Raw genomic sequence first — 18,216 nt, 5'->3', positions numbered from 1 at the left:
TCTGATAATTTTCTTTGAAAAACAAAATCCGGAAACAATGCCCTGTGCAGCACTTCCAAATATATTTTCTTTTGCGCACATTTAAAATTCAGTATATTTATGGCGAAAATAATAAGGAAAAATTCAGCTCAATTTTCATGAGTTCCGCTTGGCATGCAATTTGAAAATTTTCGCAATTTCGCTTCTGGTTTGCTGTTGCTGTTTTTCCTCCTTTTCTGTTTCGAGCAATGACATAAATTTATTTGGGTTTCTCGTGTTCGCTCGGCGCACAAAAGTTGATGCCACAAAATGGCGTCTGGCCGGGGGAAATTGTTGCATGCATTTGCATATTTTCTGCATCGGCTTGGCCCGCAAAAGAGCGAGTGCGCGACATTTTATTCGGAAAAGTGTAGGCCCACTCACTCCTCACTCTGCACTCCGGCAGGCCAAAAAATTTTCCCTTTTTCCTGGCCATAAAACATCGCCAGCCCTGTGCCAACATGGCCAAAATGGCGTTGGGGAAAATGTCAACCATGTGCAAAAAGGCAAACATCACTGGGCGAGGGGCCGCCAGTAGCAAGTACCAACCGGTTGAACTACGACTATTTCTCAGAGCACAGTGGTACGGTAAATATTGGATATTATGTTGAGAAATCCATATTCATGTATCAGTAATCAATGAAAATCACAGAAATTTTACATTACCATTAAAACAAAAAGAATTCCTTGTTGTAGAACTTCGTTAACATAATTGTTAACTTGTTTACAAAAAAAAATCTAATTAACTTTACTGAAAATATATTTAAGATGTGTCTGAAATGCAAATATGAATAATTACATATATTTCAGCTTAAACAAAAAGGAATTAATGATTATAATTTAATTTTAAAAATAATTTTTCGGATACATTTTTGTACTTAACCTCTAAGAAATAATTGAATTATATGAAATGGTCAAGATCACCATCTGAGACCACTGTACAATTGGGCGGGCAATCAGCCAACCAAAGCGACGGCCATGCGATGTCCAATGCCCAGGCCACCAAGACCGCTCCTCCTCTGCCGCCTCCCAGACCCTCCCCCCTCTTCAAACCCCCGGCCTTAACCCTTGGCCAACCCCGCAGTCGGAGTAGAACCCGCAATTATGCTGTAGACCAAAGCAAAATAATTACTTTGATCGTCAAATGATATTATTTTGTCGGCCATGCGGTGTCTGTGGTGCAGGGCGGGAGTGTTGATGGTGGGTTGGGGTGGGGTGGCTGGGTGGCTAGTTTACGGAGGAAAGGGGGAGGGAAGGCCGCCCCAGTGGGCCGAGTGGGAGGCGTGGCTGGGTCTGCATGCAATTGAGCTGGGTGTGCGAGTGTGCCGTGTGTAAGTGTGTCTGTGCTGGCAATGGCCGTCGCAAAACAGTGGGTTACTTGTTTTTATATATGTTGGTCTAATAATTTTTTTTTGGTATTTTATTCCATTTTATACCTTATTTTCGATGATTCATGTTGTTTTTTTTAGACAATATTAAAATATTGAATGATGTATAATTTAACAATTTGTTAAATTCCTTATATTAACGCTTCCTTATCTATGAGGGTTCAACCAACCTTAATTACAACTTAGAATTTATTATTAGAAATTATTTAGTAGACAAAATATTAAACATAAATATTAGTCAAGTGGAAGCCAACATTTAGATTAAACGATTGATTAGAAATCCAAAAAACCTGCATTTCAAACTAGATGAATGTAGTTTTTGTCTCTTAATGTCATTTTTAATTATTTCGCTTAAGAAAATCAAGTGCTTGTTAAAAACAATGGATTCCAAATATTTATATCTGCCTCGTTTTAATATTTCTCCTACATTTAATTTATATAGTTAGAGATTCATACCACTGTTTTCCACTGGCCTGCCACGGTGACGTCGACAATGGCCGCCATTAGCTGAAAGTGCAATGTGCATTTGGCCAAATTTGCATTCGTCGGCATCCCCGCAACACCCAAAAACCCCTTTTAGCTGGCCCAGCCCCACAAGTTAATTACTTTTTCGTACATTTTCGATGGCGCGTTTCGCACTGGAAATTTCCTCCTTTTTTTCCGTCTTTATTTATTTCACTGCAAATGAAGCCTCCGCATGGCCGGGATGCCTCCTCCTCGTCGTACCCTATCCCCCCATCCATTATATATGGCATCGTGGCCCCCGAAACCTCCCAAAACCGAAAGCGAAGCTACAGCTCCATTTGCAGTCCCAGTTCTCAGTCCACATCAATATCCGCGTCCTGCATTTCGCTCCTCCTTTCGGTCGTCGTTGTTAGTTTGAATGCGTTTTCGCATTTATATGCTAATTTTTTGGTTTGCATGCAGAAAATATTGCTTTCGACAAATGGCCGGAGAGCGGAGAACGGGAATGAAGTTGGAAGTTGGAACGATGATATAGGGGGGTTTTTTCAGCCAGTTTTCGGTGTGGTGTCCGGGGAAAAAGGGGACGATCCCGGGGCCACGGAATTGGTCGGCGAAATTGCAACGAGCTGACCAATGGGCGGCATCATCATCATCATCACCGTGAACCCAAATGGGAACAACCGCAAAATTGGAATGGAATTCAACCAGGATATATGTTCTCGGTGTTCCAAGGGGTTTAGCCGCTAAATTATAAATTATTACTCATAGGTGGATAAGTTATCAGTAGTTAGGACATCCTAAAACGGAAAATATTTCAATTAAATTTTATGAGAATATATTTTCGAAGCTCAACGAATAGCATCGTTATTCTTTTTAACAAAAGGAGTCAATTAAAAAATCTCTAGACCGAGCAAACTGACAGATTTCACTCATATTACAAGTTTTGCAACTCTTTGCCATAATGAATATTTTGTTTCATCTTCCAAGAATCCCTAATAGAATTCTTGTCTGATTGGCGCAAGTAAAGGAAATCTTCCCACACATTAACTTTAACCTTTTGTCGACAGCCCAACCTCCTTTGGCAAATTAATAAAAAGGAAAATGTTTCAACCGGGCTGCAGATTTATGGCGGTTAGAAAATGTGCAATTAATGCGTGTATAAATTACAACGGACAATTAAATGGGGCCCAGACCTGCTGAAAGTAGTCTGTTACCATCCGCAAATTATCCACAAAGAGCCACAGAGATACATGGCATTACACATACGCCGCGTGGGCGTCGACATCGCGTGCTTAGGGAGTGTGATTTATTTTTGGGAGAATCGTCTGGATGAGCATTCATATGAATGAATGCGTTTATAATGAAGTTCCGATAGCACATACGACTAATTATGCGCCAGGAAGAGACCAAAGTGATGCGATATGAAGTAGACTAGCCTACATACTCGAAACCTGGGGAACAAGGACTAGAAAATACTCTATTACTTATTAAATTATCATTCTCATATTAATAAACCCAATAGAATTTTCATTGATTTCTTAATAGAACGGTTTTTTTAATATTTTAAATATTGAATGAAATTTTTTAAAATAAAAGATCAATTTCTTTTTATATCACACCTTGTACCCTTTCTCTTTTCTTTACTCTTTTATTCCACTTACCCCGAAAAGGGGGTTAGCTGCGTAATCTACAGAACGCAAATTGAGTTGTCTATGTGCAATGGACAAACAGTATACCCCCAGTCCCATTCCCATTCTCAGTCTCAGTTCAACCCCCTTTGTACTCCGCCCGTGCTTGTGATCCTGCTGCAATGCAATTCATAAATTTCAACAATGATAATCGAGCAACTGAGTTTGAAGAGGGCGTTGCAAGATTGCTGACTGCACTTGGGGGAGATTACAGGAGGGGCTGGGCGAAAGGATGTGGATGTGATGGGATGGCAGCATCCAGCCGGCAAGTGTAACATATTGCACATGCACACTCGCCTGCCCATGTGTGCTGTGTGCATTGGTCCTTTTCGCCCAGGACAACGTCCCATCGCCCGATTGCGAAGCCGATGCCATCGTCGCCACCCAAACAAACACTCGACGCTTTTGTTCCTGCTGATGGAATTATTTGTTCGCACATTGTCAACTTGCCACTCCCCCAAAGCCCCGGGGCTCATCGCCCCGCCCCCCATCCTTAGGGTGTGCGTGCACTGCAAGAAAAATGTACAAACATTTACTGCTTTAGTACTGTCATTCAGGCAAATATAGGCTATAAGAAGCAAAAAACCTAACTATATTTAATTAAGTAAGATTACGTTATAGTTTGGAAAAATATGATATGATGGCTTACAATATATAAATTAATTTAAATTTATATTAATATTTTAATCATCTTTGGATTTCCATCTGGATCCATATTGTTTTTGGGCATAAATTAAACAAATGATCGAAAAGCGGTTTAATTTTGTATTTTAAAAAGCCAATCACAAAACTACATATTTAATAATAATACTTTTAGATACATTTTAAATTCATAAATTGATTACTTTTGTAGTTTGGACTATAAAGATTTTAGGGAACGTTTTAAAGTTTTTTTTTTTTTGACTAGGAGTAAATTGGTGATACATCAATATTATGGATTATTTTCTTTCCGTGCACCGGTGGCTGGTGTTTCTCATTGCAAAATGCAATTTGCCGCCACCCGAAAGGTTTTTCCTCTCCCCCATTTCGGTCTTATCTTTGCTTTCATTTCATAAACCAGCTTCCCCTCCGCCAGTCCAGTCACAGTTTGCAACACTTTTCGACCGCAAAACGAACTCAAAACTGAAACAATGAAGACTCGTTGCTGCAACTGCAATCCATTCTGTGGGCAGACTGCAGTCGCCGGCACAATGTATCATCAGTTGAACTTTTGTGCGGCTGTCATAGGCAGAAATTGGTTGCATGCCTGGGTCTCAGTCTCTTTCTCTGCCGAAAAAACCAACACACATTTCCCCGAAAAAGAGCCCTTGCAACTTGATTTGCAACTTCATTTGCAATGGTCCAGGGTTCAGGATGGCGGGAAGGGGAATTGCATGGAGGTCCAAGTCGAAGGCTTGTAAATCATCTGGAATCGGTTTTGCAAAGACAATGTGATTGGATTTCATATTTTCGTTCAGGGTTTCGGGATAAGATCTCAAGGCTTGGCTTTCGGTTTTTGAAAAGGGGTTGGGAGAAATACTTCGACAATGGCATTTTAAGGGACCGTGACTTAATAAGGCTTTGTCCCTGGGAAAGAAAATATATCTCTGGAATAGCAAAATAATTGTGTTAGATAGAAGTGATGTATTTTTCTTTAAATCATTTTTTCTGACATTTTCATTGAATTTAAGAATAAAAATATTTTTGGCTTTAAAGATTTTAATAGATTATTTTTAATCCGTCTGAAAAAATGTATCACTTATTCTACAAAAAAATACTAAATGCTATTTTGTTTTGAGAAATATTACACCTTAAATCCCCTTAGAATCTAACTACATTTTCCCATGACTTATTTTGGGTTTTCCTTGCCCGAAGCTACCCAACGTCTCTATAACCTTTTCCATAGTTTATTTTTATGTGCTGCTGCAATTTAGTAGAACAGCAGGGCCCGAGGAGGTGCTCAGTCTGCACTCTGGTTAGTTTCCGAAGAAGACTAATTGAAGACTCTCAACACCTCAGCACTGAACGGAACAAGCTGAAAGCTGTGGCTGTGAGAGCCTAGAGCCACCTCATATTCTCAAGTATCAACTGGCCTTAATTAATTTCTCACCCATCCAGCGGCAGAAACTACGCAGCTTATTTAAATGTTTATTAAAATGTAGTACCCTCCCTCGGCTGCCTCCTTGCTGCTTGTTTCTCGGACATTGTTGCGCCTAATTTCATATAAAATATATGTATAATATATATATTTATGTGCGGCGTTATGGCGAGGCAGGCGATTCCCTAACAACGCGCCAACATGCAAATTGGCAATTTAGTTTTAATTTTTTAATAGCTTCAAAAGGAAAACTCAACACGTTCCGTTGATTGTTCAACAGATATACATATAAATTGTATTTCGTTTGGAAAACTCAAAAGCGGCTACCGTTTTCTGTACATAGGAAAGTCAGTTTTTTTTCGTGTGCACTTTTCGTCCATAATTTTTAATTGCGAAATGCAGAATATTTAAAAAAGTTTCAGTCAAAAGGGGCCAGTAATTGTTTCCCGAGTGCATACAATATCATGTCAAGCAGGCATTACAATTCAATTAAATTCTTTGGCCTCTTATCGAAAAACTTTTGCGGCAACAACTTTTCAGTATTCCCAACCATTTTTCCACTTAGCAAAAAGAATGCATAAATTAATTAACCAAAAATGTGTGTTTGAAATTGTAACATCCCAATACCAAAGTGTACTTCTATATAAATCTGGAACTGATGGAAAACAAAGACATAAATCGATTAAATTTGCTGTCATTTTAAATTTGACACATGAAACAAAATGCGTTAAAAAATCCCCACCCACGGCCTCCAAAAAAATATAAAAAAAGAAGGGGAAGTTTGTTCCTGTCACATGTAGCTGGGTGTGAAAACAGCAACAACAACAGCAGCAGCAAGGGTAACATACGTTCGAAAAGCTTTTCAGATTTTCCCTCCCCCACATCCCCACCCCCCATGGGGGGTTTACTTACGGGAAAAAGGGTGAAAATCTGATGTGGAGGTGGGGTTTTCTGGGTGCGCGACGTTTATGCAAATTGTCAGCCGTTTGACTGTGAAAACATTGTGTAGCCATTTGAACTTTCGGGCAACAAAGAGTTGAGTAGAGGGCTTTTAAATGGAGGCGAGGACATTTAAAATTAAAATAAATCTGTGGAGGATGGATAAATAATAATGAAAAATAAATGTTGGTTATTTTGAAATTATAAAAATTGATGAAATTAATTTTGTACTATTGCAATCATAATATCCTAAATCTTATAAATTACAAATTGTATTATTTTCATTTTTCTAACCATTTTATATACTGTCTTATGGTCTTTTAAAAAATCTATGTTTTCTTTCTATAAGTACGTATAACCTACTATTAAACCTGTCTTGTTCTTGCCTTCAGTACCTGTTGTAAGTGTCTTGTTACTTCCTGCAATTACATATTCATATTTCCAATCAACTTCCACCTCAGACTGCTGTCTTTTTTTTTAGAATCTTTTCTCATTAGATATTTGAAAAATGGCAATTACAAGTGGAACGCGCTTCCGACTTGTGTAAGGCGGCACCGGGCAATAAGTATGCGTCTTTCAACCCACAACTCTGACTTTAACACTTGCGACAACTTAATTCGCGCCAAGCATGCGAGCAGCTTTAAATGAAGACTCTTCTCCGCTCCACGGAGAGGCCCAATTTAAATTAATCAAGTTGGTGGGCTGCACAACAGCACCCATTCAAGGCCTTTCGTTTTACCACCCACTGAAGAGCTCCTCACGAACTCCCGATAACCTCAGCTGTTGCGTGTTCCCGACTAATTTTCATGTGCGTTCTAATGAACTTTTAATTGTTTTCCAAGGAAACATAAAAGATTCGATCAAAAGACATTCTGAATTGAAAGTTCCTAAGAAACTGGAGTGGGAAAGGTGGGAAAATAAGGAAAATTGGATGGGAAGAACTTTTATTAATATACCTAGATCAATTTAGTAAATTCTATTTCATTTAAATAAATAAAATTGTAGAAAAATATTTAATTTTTTAGATCTATGACCTCTATTGATTAACATTGCCAAAAGGTAACTCATAATTCAGTTGAAGGTCCTTCAGTTCAATTCTTCTTTTCCGAGTGGCCAACCACACGAAGCCCACATAAATAAATTGCCAGCAATTACGGCGTTAACAAGTTTTATTGACTGACTAAATGCGCAAAGCCCCCAACCGCCGACCCCCGAAATCCATGAAGTAAACCTTCCACCAGTAAATGTCCCCTTCCAGCCGCCGCCTATGTCCAAAGTAAAGTCCAGAGATTTTTTTCCGTAGCCCTTCGTTCTCCCCCCTTTTCGATTTTTTGGGCAAGGACATTTCATGGGCTTGTACAAACGTTTAACCGAGTGTCTGCCCCCCTCGAGTTTTCCAAACCCCCCCTCACTCTTTTTTTTGGTGGGGGTGGTAAATTTATTTGCGCTTCGTGGTCGTCTGGTCAAGTTTTTGTTTTTGACCAAAAGAAGGGGAGTTTGGTGTCGAGGGAGAACAATGAATAATGTCCGCAGTCAGCCAGGCGCAATCGCTTGTTTCCACTTGCCGGCCACCCACTGGCCCGCCCCCCATTCGCTACCCACCCCACTTAGGCGCCCATTCATTCCGCTAGATCAATCTTCGTTGCACTTCTGTTGGGGGCCCTCCCCCTCCTTTCATTTTTCGCTCCATGTCCATGTCTGTCTATCGATTCGACACTTTGTTGCATTTGAAATTTATTAGCCAGCTCTATTCCACTCGTACACATGGAAAAGGGTCTGAAATCTATAGATTGAACATAACGTGCCATTTGGATTTTGTTAAACCCTTAAAAATATGTTTTTTTAAAGGTTAAAATAATAAGAAAAACTCTTAACACCGTCAAACTTTTTTTTAAAATTTTAAAAATAGTTTAAAAGATAATAAACAGTATTTTTTTGAGAAAATATACTTTTTATATAAAAGGTATATTCTGAATATTATATTCTGGGGTATTATAAGGTGACCCTTACTTTGTATTTTGTGGATTTTTGATTACAAGAGTTTTTTTTTTTGGAAATTCATAGCCAAATAATAAACTCCAAAAGAATATTTTTTCCTGTGCAAAAATACACAGATAGACATCTTCTTCGTACTCATACATATATATCCCCAGCATATTTCTCACATTATAACTGTCAGTCCACAATTTACCTTTCTAGCTTAGCATAAAAAATGGCAAAAAAAATAATCATAAGGCGACATTGATTCTGTGCTATTTTTTTTGGCAATGGCAGCCAATAAAAAGATAAAGCCAGCAAACCATATCGCCTGGGGGGAGGTTATAGCCATGTGTCTTGGTCTCGGGTGGTTCGTTCCCCTCGGGAGGTGGTGATATTGGTTTTACTGGGCAGGGGGTGTTAAAGGGAGAGGGGCGTGTGCTAGGCGCTATCAGCATATGCGGTTTAAGTTGCGGTTGACATTTATTTCACGCACCATTGCACAAATAAATGCGTTGCGGCTTGCCAATTCGATTGGAGGGGGTGAAAAGTATATATTTATATGGATTGGTATCGGGTAGGGTAATGTACTGAAGTATTGCAACTCTGGAGAGTGGTTTAGGAGACTTTACAAATAAATTTTGATAATAAAACGTTTCTAGAATATTAAAAAAAAATTAGCTGGGGGAAAATGTAAAAAATATTTTGTCCAATATTTTGAATTTTAATAAGGGGTTACGTCAAAATTTTTTGAATTTTTGGGGTTTGAATTGATTGGGATTATTATTTGCTTATATAATTATTTGCTTTATTTCGAACAAAATATATTGGTGGAACTCTATATACTAAGTATATAAAATAAAATCTAATAATAAGTAATTTTAGCAATTTGATATGCCTTTTCGGGGTTGTCTTACCTACTCAGCTTAACTTTCATATTTTTTCCTCTTCCCCAGTAAAGTTTATATTTAATCGATCATCCGAACGTATATCAATTAATTTATCCATCACATCTTCAATTAGCAGACACACAGAGAAAATCGAACCGGGAATCGTTTTGGGAACCCAGTCTCTAGCAAAACTTTGGCGGCCAGAGATCATCTCCATCACCTTTTTGTGGGCCTGGAGACCCTTTAACCCTTTTCGTCGCCGGTGCAACTTCTGGGCCACGCCCCCAAAAAGGCAAGAACAAGTCCCCTTCGAGGGTCTCGGGGTCACCTCAACCAACTTCCTCCACACTTGTGTTTCAATATCGTTTAGGATTTCTTTTTCGATGTGTTGCCTTTTTTGGTTTTTTTAATTTTACGCTTCGAAATTTTATAATTTCCACACTTTGTGCTAGGCTGCTGCCCCTCTTTCTTTATTATTTTATCCCTCTCGTACCGTTCTTGGGGCCTCTTGTCTTGAGCTTCAAACATCAAAAGTAAAGTTTTGTTTTCCATTATATTCTCTTTCTTGTGTCTTGTATTTTTGCTTAGCCGCACTAAAAATTCCTGTCACGTACACAACATTTTAATTGATGCCATTAAAAGGTTTGGGTCACAAGAAGTCTGGGAAAAATAACAAAAAATGTATATTTTTAGAGCGCCAGGAATAAAAATATGCAAAACGATTACTTTTAAAGGCTGATCAATTTGAATTGGAGGTTCTACAAAAAAATAGCTCTATCATTGCAGCTTAAAATGTAATATAGATCTGATAAGGTGTTTGGCTTAAAAATATATATATTTAATAATAATATTTATAATATATGGGACGCTCCATATCAACCCGGCCACCCCCCTTTTTTTTTAATTTTCTATGTGGAAAGTACCACATTGATTGCAAAGCCCCTTGCTTCCAATATTTTACCTCATACCCATTTTTTCAATGTTACCACTCTTTCGCCGTATAATCGCGTAAAAAAGAAAACACAAAATCATTTTTATCCTGCGAACGAAAGAAACAATTGGCATGGTTCAAAATCAGAAAAACCTGTCTTTCCATAGCCGGTTACGAGAAAAATAATAGATTTTATTAGACCGTAGATGACCAAGCGATAGCGTTTTTAAAGTCTAAAAGTAGGATTTCGTCCAAAGGGCCAGTCTGCAAAAATACCATTATATTTTTCTCAGAAAGCCCCATATTTAACGGATTTTATGCCACTGATTTCAAAGTGGGATCTCTCTTGAGGAATTAGCTATGAATTCTTTTGTACGTTTTTGTAGTAGTTAACTGTCAGAAAAAGCTAATAAGTAATATAAAATAATCGTATATGCTTTGGAAAAAATTAACAAATCAATGAAAAGAATTCATAGCTAATTCCTCAAGAGAGATCCCACTTTGAAACCAGTGGCATAAAATCCGTTAAAACTCGGGCCTTTTGAGAAAAATATAATGGTATTTTTGCAGACTGGCCCTTTAGACGAAATCCTACTTTTAGACTTTAAAAACGCTATCGTTTGGTCATCTACGGTCTTAAAAAATCTATTATTTTTCTCGTAATCGGCCATCGAAAGACAGATTTTTCTGCTTTTGAACTATGCTGATTGTGCCTTTCGTTCGCAGGTTAAAAATGATTTTGTGTTTTCCTTTCAGCGCGAATATACGGCGAAAGAGTGGTAACATTGAAAAAATGGGTATGAGGTAAAATATTGGAAGCAAGGGGCTTTGCAATCAATGTGGGACTGTCCACATACAAAAAAAATCAAAAAAGGGGGTGGCCGGGTTGATATGGAACGTCCCATATATTTTTTCCAAAACGATAGATTTAAATGATTGGACCTAACACGCTAACTGAAGCTTCAATTAGTGGCATGATTTAGCGAATTTCGGTGAAGTGGCTCATGAAAGTCAGAGATAGTAAATAATCCCCTGCAGCCTTTATACTTGCCGACAGTAATTAATGGAACTAACGCCACTCACGGCTCTATTCGCAGGATATCTAAATCCTGAAACTTTTTAGCTGTGTAAGTGAGAATTTTAATTGTACCCCAACCGCTTACACACACTACTGCGTACTTCCCCACCACGTGTGTTGACTTTAATTGTGTGAAAAAGCAAAAACATTCTAATTTACAGAGCTGCGCGAAAAAGGATGCAGGATTTGTGAGCTCTGAAGTTTCCCCCACTGTTTATGTGTGAGTGTGTGCTCGGAATGTGATAGTGTAATTATGATGCGGTTTTGGGTTCGCTTTTCAGATCCTGGCAAACAATTGCAACCGAAGATTAGTCAGCTCAGCCCTTAGCACACGCCCTCTTTTTCCAGCATTTTCCATGGCCATGTGTCGCACGTTGCGAGTCCTTTTTCGTGCGTCCTTTTTGCATACTCCATTCGATGGACAATGGCAAATGTACTTTGTACTTTATGCAACTCTCCATTGTTTGCCATTGTAATTATGTTGACAATCCATCATCATACATCATCATCATTGGTTGATGTAGGGGGAATTACTATATATTTCTGTAAAATTCTGTTGAGGTTTCTCCGATTGCGATTGTATATTTTGGAAACGGCGCTTGGCTGCCTTTTGTGTCGCATTTTGGCTAATTTGTTTAATGAATGCATATGGAGATGGAGATTCGAATTGGACGCGGTTGGCATGTGATGAGTGATTGAGGGGTTGAAAGTGTGGAAGAAGGGGTTGTTATTTATTTATTGATACAGCTGAGAAGGCGATGCAACATTGGGAAATTTTAATTGTAATGAGTTGTGAATTTTTATTGAAATTAATAATTATAAACTATAAAAAATCATAATGAATTTCTTTTTAATTCTCTTATAAAATATATTTTCTGTTAGATATGAAATATATATTTTTAAATTTAGCTGTCGTTATCACCAAACCTTTTTTAATTAATACCTATCTACAAATAAGTCAAACTCAATTTAGTTGGCAGCCTAGCAGCTTCTATCAGCTAATCACTCAAACTTAAGACCCAAACCACCAGTCCAAAGTCAACCCACAGTCTGTCCGTCAATCGCAAGAATATATGTAGGTTTTATGAGGAAGGAAAATACTTTCCCATCTCTTACAGCAAATAAGACAAAAGTGGAAAAAATATTGCGAAGGAAAAAATGTTCTACGCTAGTGTGTGAGGGAAAGTGTAACTGTGTTTAAACTCAATTAGCATAAAATGCAATCCATCATGGAAAATGTCAAAAACTGCTGAGCAAAGTTGCCACAAGTCGGAGCATAAAAAAAACGAACGGAAGAAGCCAAATCAGGGGTTGCAAGCTGAACCGCAAAAAACAGTATGAAAAAGAAAAGATGTGGAAAAAAATTCTAATATATTAAACAAATATGATAATAAAGTTGGTGGGGTGGGCGAATGGCGAAAGGGAAGTGGGAGTGGCCAGGGCATTGCCAAATGCAGGAAACTATAAAAAACCAAAAGACGCTGATAGAGAAAAGAAAGTTGTGAACTTTGCATAACTTTTTCAACCAAGGATTTCACATCCACTCAGGTATTTACGACCCAACCAAATGCGATAAAATGTCCCACCCGAAAAATATAAAGTAGATTTCAAAAACCAGCAAGTTAGCCTAGTAGTGCACTGAAAAAACAAAATTAAATGGTTTTTATAATTATATTAAAATTTTTTAAAAATTGTGAAAAAATAAATAATAAAGCTTATCAAAAATATAAAAATTTGTTTAAGATGGTTGAAGGTTTATGCTAAACATTTTGAAAGTAGTGATCAGTAGCATTTAGAACAATTTCGAATTTTCAAATAATTAAGAACATACTAAATTTTGGGGAGACATTTTTAAAGACTCTTATATGAAACTAATAAACTGAACTTTATCATTTTCTGCAAATTTTAAGAGTAAAATATTTTTTAAACGTAAGATAGAAATAATATCAAAGTACTAGTAGTTTCTCAAAGTGTTCGAGTAGCTAAGGGTCAAGTAGTAGCTCCAGGATGGGAATGGGTTAAGCAGCACGAGTCGGCCATAAATTTCCAGGTGCTGCTGGCTTTTGTCCTGGCCTGCCTGAATTATTGTCACGGGCAACAATGATGTGGCAGCATCAGCGTCAGGAGCTGAGAAGTCCCGAACGGAGGATGAGCAGGAAGTCCATAAACCATAGGCTGAGGGAACTTTTCCACGGGGTTCGGGACCCCCTATATTCCACTCCCCCGACAAAAAGTATTATCGAAGTGGGGTAATAAAAAATAGGAAAATATGTTTGAGATTTCGGGCTCTTTTGGTTCATATCTAAATTACGCTCATCCGCAGACATATCCTGCATGGTTTTCAAGCCAGCATTAAATGTGGAAACTTTGTACAATTTTCGTAGCATACTTTGGGGAAAAGCGAGGCAAATCAGACAAAGACTTTGGGGGTAAATGCTCCTCCTATTTCTCCGAGGATTCTCAAACTCCCAGCGTTTGGGGCGTGGCCACCACAAAGATCCTGGCCACCACATAAATCTGCAGGATGTCTTGGCCTGGGAAAATGCAATGCCAAGGCGAGAGGAATTAAAAAGATGGCAAAGAGAGAGGAAATTTAGCAGGAATGATAAAGGAAGAGCCAGCAACTACAAAAGAAACGAAGAAATTTTCGCTTGCCAGCCAAAAGGGAAAATTGCATTACGCAGATGTTGCCAATTTCAGGGGGGAGGGGTGGGGGAGGAAAATGCAAAGGGGGCTGGGAAAATCCAGTGGAAATTCTTCCCTTTTGTCCCGCCCAAGAAGTGCTAAAGAAAAAGTCATAAAATGCAAGCAAGAAAAGAAAATTGCAAATGAAATGTCGAGAGTTTTGCGAGCTTTTCCGGGGTTCGAGGGGGAAGGACGTGGGTGGAAAAAAGGGGCGGAGGAAAAGCAATAAAATGGCGGATATAAAGAAAAGCGGTGCCCAGAAGCAGGGCTTTTCCATGTACATACATACATACCACGGTCTGTACATAAACTCCCCTGAATAAAGAGATTTAAAGGAAGAAAGTATACAATGAAAATGGTTTGCCGGAGATACGATATTATTTTTGCATTTCACTGGCAATTAATCTTTCAATTTTCAAACACCAAAAGATAATTGGGGAAAATTACTTTGCCGGCGAAAAATGGAAAGAGGGTGATATACCGACATATTTGGTTATTGGTGGAAAAAACAAAAACCACGGAAAGGGCAAAATAATTAAAAAAACAACAAAAAAGTTATGAGTTTAATCTTAAAGTTAAAGTAAAGTAAAGTTTAAGTAATCTAAAGTTTTGACTGACTTAGGTGAATCTTATAAGATTGGACGATCGACGTTGGTTGATATGGATGATACATATATCAGCTCCCACTCGCGTAAAAAATTAAAGGAATTTTGGTATTCAAAAAGTATGCAACAAAAAAATTTTTCTGATATCACCCCCACAAAACAATTAATATATCTTATCTGTAAACCAAATCTTAAACCATTACAAAATAAAATAGGCCCACCTTTTCCTTCAAAACTAAAACCAAATTCCAAGTTGAAATGTCCTTTCCTGAATGCCCGGAACCTCTTTGAAATGAATTGTTTATGAAGAAATTTACATACCGCAGAAGTTGCGCAGGACTTTTCTATAAATAACCCTAGTTGGGGACCCTCTTAGCCACCAAAAACTCCACCCTAACCTCCTTGTTGAAAACTACAACCGACAAAATGAAATTGCCCAACGAAATTTGGAAAACATAAATTTTAAATTAGTGCGGGCCAAAGGACCCGGCGAACCCTTAACCCCACAAGGGCCGAAAATTAAGCAGAGACTAAAGCCAAAATATTGTTTTTACCTTGTAAGTAAAATATTTATTCAATATAACAATATTTCTGATTGAGGGATGGACGAGGGAAAGGGATGGGGATAGCGAGGGAGCGAAAGAGAGCGGGAGCTAGGGGAGAGAGGGAAAGGGAGAGCGAGAGTGCGCAGTGCTGAAATTTTGCACAAAGGAAATGCCTTTAAATTGTAAAACGAGACGCATAAACAAATGCACAAACGCAAACTCAAACCGAAAAACACACAAAAAGTCGCCTGAGTAAATAATAAAGTAAAAAGGCAAATGAAAAAGCAAAGCAAAAACACTAAAACCCAAAGGCAAAGGTAAAAGCAAAAGCAAAGACAGAAAGCCAGTACATAGCGGAACGAATGGCAAGTGGAACACGCTCTTGGGGGCGGAGTCTCAACGATGGAAATGAAATCGCAATCTGAATTGAAATGGGAATTGAAATGGAAAAGAGCGAGCCAGCTAGAGGGGGAAAGAGAGCGAGCGATTCGGCGAGCGAGCGAAAGAGAACGGGAGACACACACACACACTCGCGCAATGAGAGAGCGAACCCTGTAGTTCGCCGGGACTGGTCCCGAACTAGCGAAATCGCCATACACCGGGGGCTTGGGACTAACTCCCGTTCATACCACCCGCAATGTAAATTTCTATCCACTTTTACCACGGCATGTCCTAGGCGGTGGTCATATGGCGAAGTTCTGCATTACCTTTCGCCACAAAAGGGACCGATAGGTGGTCCCATATTATACCCCTTTTCGACACAAAAGGGGCCACCTATCGGACCATCTATCGGACCACCTATCGGTCCCTTTTGTGGCGAAAAGGGGTATTAAATGGGACCACCTATCGGTCCCTTTTGTGGCGAAAAGGGGTATGAAATGGGGTTGGTGTTTTCAATACCAAAAAAGCTGAATGCTATGAAACTTCCCTAGAAAAAATACTTTTTGTTAAATTAATTTATTGTATTATAAGTAGACAATTTTTCTATTTTTTTAATTTATATTTATTGAACAAATTCCTCTGCTGACACGTTTTTGTTGAGTGCCTCATTGTTGTTATTATTTGATTTGGATTTATTTTTAAAAAATCGTTTCTTTTGCAATTGAATTGCCTTGGGAATCAATATTTCTGCATTACCAGATTCTGAAACAATATCTAAAAAAAAATAAGATTTTAGTGTTTTAAAATAAAATGAGAACAGAAACTAACTTCGGCAAGCCAAAGTTTTAATACCCTTGCAGCTTTCAGGAATAAAATTATGACTAGAAAAGCATAAATATAAAATAAGAATAACCAACAGTTAAATGTAGACTTATTTCACGCTTTTGAAACTTGAACCGACAGACAGACGGACATGGTTAAATGGATTTACTTTATAGGTTTGAAAAGGTCTCCTTTACTGCGTAAAAAACTTCTGGACTAAATTATAATTCCCTCTGCATGGGTTTAAATATATATTTTAAGATTTTGTTATACAAGCCTGTTTACATCAAACCATGTTTTAAAAGTGAAAAGCAGAAAAAGACAGAAAGAAATAGGATTAAAGACAGATGGCATTCTAAGTAAATAGATTGAAATTGAATCAAGAAACTAAGTGTATTATAAAAAATACAGTTATAAAAATAACCTACCGTGAAGTGCACCATAGAAATGTGTAAAGGAGTTTACGGCTTTTTTTTCCAGAAAGGCCTTTAACATTAAATCCTACAACAAACTCATCCGTGAGAACCCTCCGCAAGTTTTTTAAACCCCCTTCTGGCAGCAACAACGATCTCATGGCTTTAATCTAAAAAGGAAGAAAATTTCACTAAAATATTTATATCAAAGAAAAAAGACTTACGTCGGAGTCCTTTGCACCACTATTTCTCCTTCTCCTCTTTAACAAATCGACGAATGTGCCTGTTGCTGTTCATGGCTAAATATCACACATTATTAGGTATTTCACTTGCACAACTCATGGTGTTACTCACCTGTTGACGACACTTCAGATCACAACAAAATATAACACTTTAAATGCACAATAAGACAAATTAAATACATGTTTACAAAATTTGGCGCAAACGTTGGGCTAGTGATGGTAGCGGGGTTGGGTAGTTATGGCAATCCGTTACGATTAATATTGCGACTACCGATATCGTATAATCGATGGCAATAAAAACATTCGCTAATATTATTTTTGTTTAGTTCTATGTATATAAAATTAGGTACTTATATATTTATTTTATATATCTAAGCACCAATAAAATCCGCTTGTTATGGAAGAAAAGAAAACGTTTTGCTACTGAACCACCGCTATTGTTAAAAATATTGCTGCAGCTAAATTGCTCATTATTAAATATAAATACTATAAAAAGCAATAAAATTCTATCATTTATTATTTTATTTTATCTCATTATCAAGTTTTTATTTTATTATTTTAACTTTTTTTAAATTTGTTTTTTATATAAACAAAATAAAGTTGTATTCGTTATTAAAATCATTATATACTTGTCAAAAATTTCATTTTACAATTTTTTTAACTCATATAGAAGTGTTCACATAGAAGTGTTCACTCTCCGATAACTCTTTTGCTCTTGTAAAAAATACACACGCCACCTATTGACCCTTAAGGGACCACTGGGTGGTCGATCCCTTTTCTACCCCGAAAGTGCCACCGGCCCCCTTGAGAACTACAGGGAAATGACAAACAAATACAAATGCACACAGTTATTGCTGCGCTGCCGACGTCGACGTCGCTGCTTTCATTTGCTCCCCTTTTCGCGCCTCTCCTCCTTGCTCCGCTCCTCCTCGCTCTCCTCTTTCCTCCTACGTCCTTGTATTTGTTGTGAGCAGAAGCAATCCCCGAAACGTGTTCAAAACAAATAAAACAAATTATAATCAAGCAAAGGAGAAGAAGAGGAGCAAGAAGAAAAATAAGAGGAGACATTTTA

At 37.9% G+C, this 18,216-nt stretch overlaps 1 protein-coding gene and 1 long non-coding RNA gene across 2 annotated transcripts in view; one reads left to right on the top strand and one right to left on the bottom strand.

The window, feature by feature from the left end:
- The window catches only part of LOC108068798 (phospholipase A2 inhibitor beta), a 61,349-nt gene that overhangs the window by 13,978 nt on the left and 29,155 nt on the right, over nucleotides 1-18,216 (top strand). The gene's annotated exons all lie outside the window — the stretch shown is intronic.
- On the bottom strand, nucleotides 16,225-17,519 carry LOC138912418 (uncharacterized). Its single transcript, XR_011417963.1, has 4 exons — nucleotides 17,257-17,519; nucleotides 17,127-17,201; nucleotides 16,918-17,072; nucleotides 16,225-16,441 (listed from the first exon to the last, which is right to left on the bottom strand). It is a non-coding gene; the product is annotated as an uncharacterized lncRNA (long non-coding RNA).

This window comes from Drosophila takahashii, chromosome 2L (assembly GCF_030179915.1).
Source record: "Drosophila takahashii strain IR98-3 E-12201 chromosome 2L, DtakHiC1v2, whole genome shotgun sequence".
In the NCBI taxonomy this organism is placed as follows: domain Eukaryota; kingdom Metazoa; phylum Arthropoda; class Insecta; order Diptera; family Drosophilidae; genus Drosophila; species Drosophila takahashii.
The sequence above is the reverse complement of the archived record's forward strand: the minus strand, read 5'-3'. Positions and strand labels throughout refer to the sequence as shown.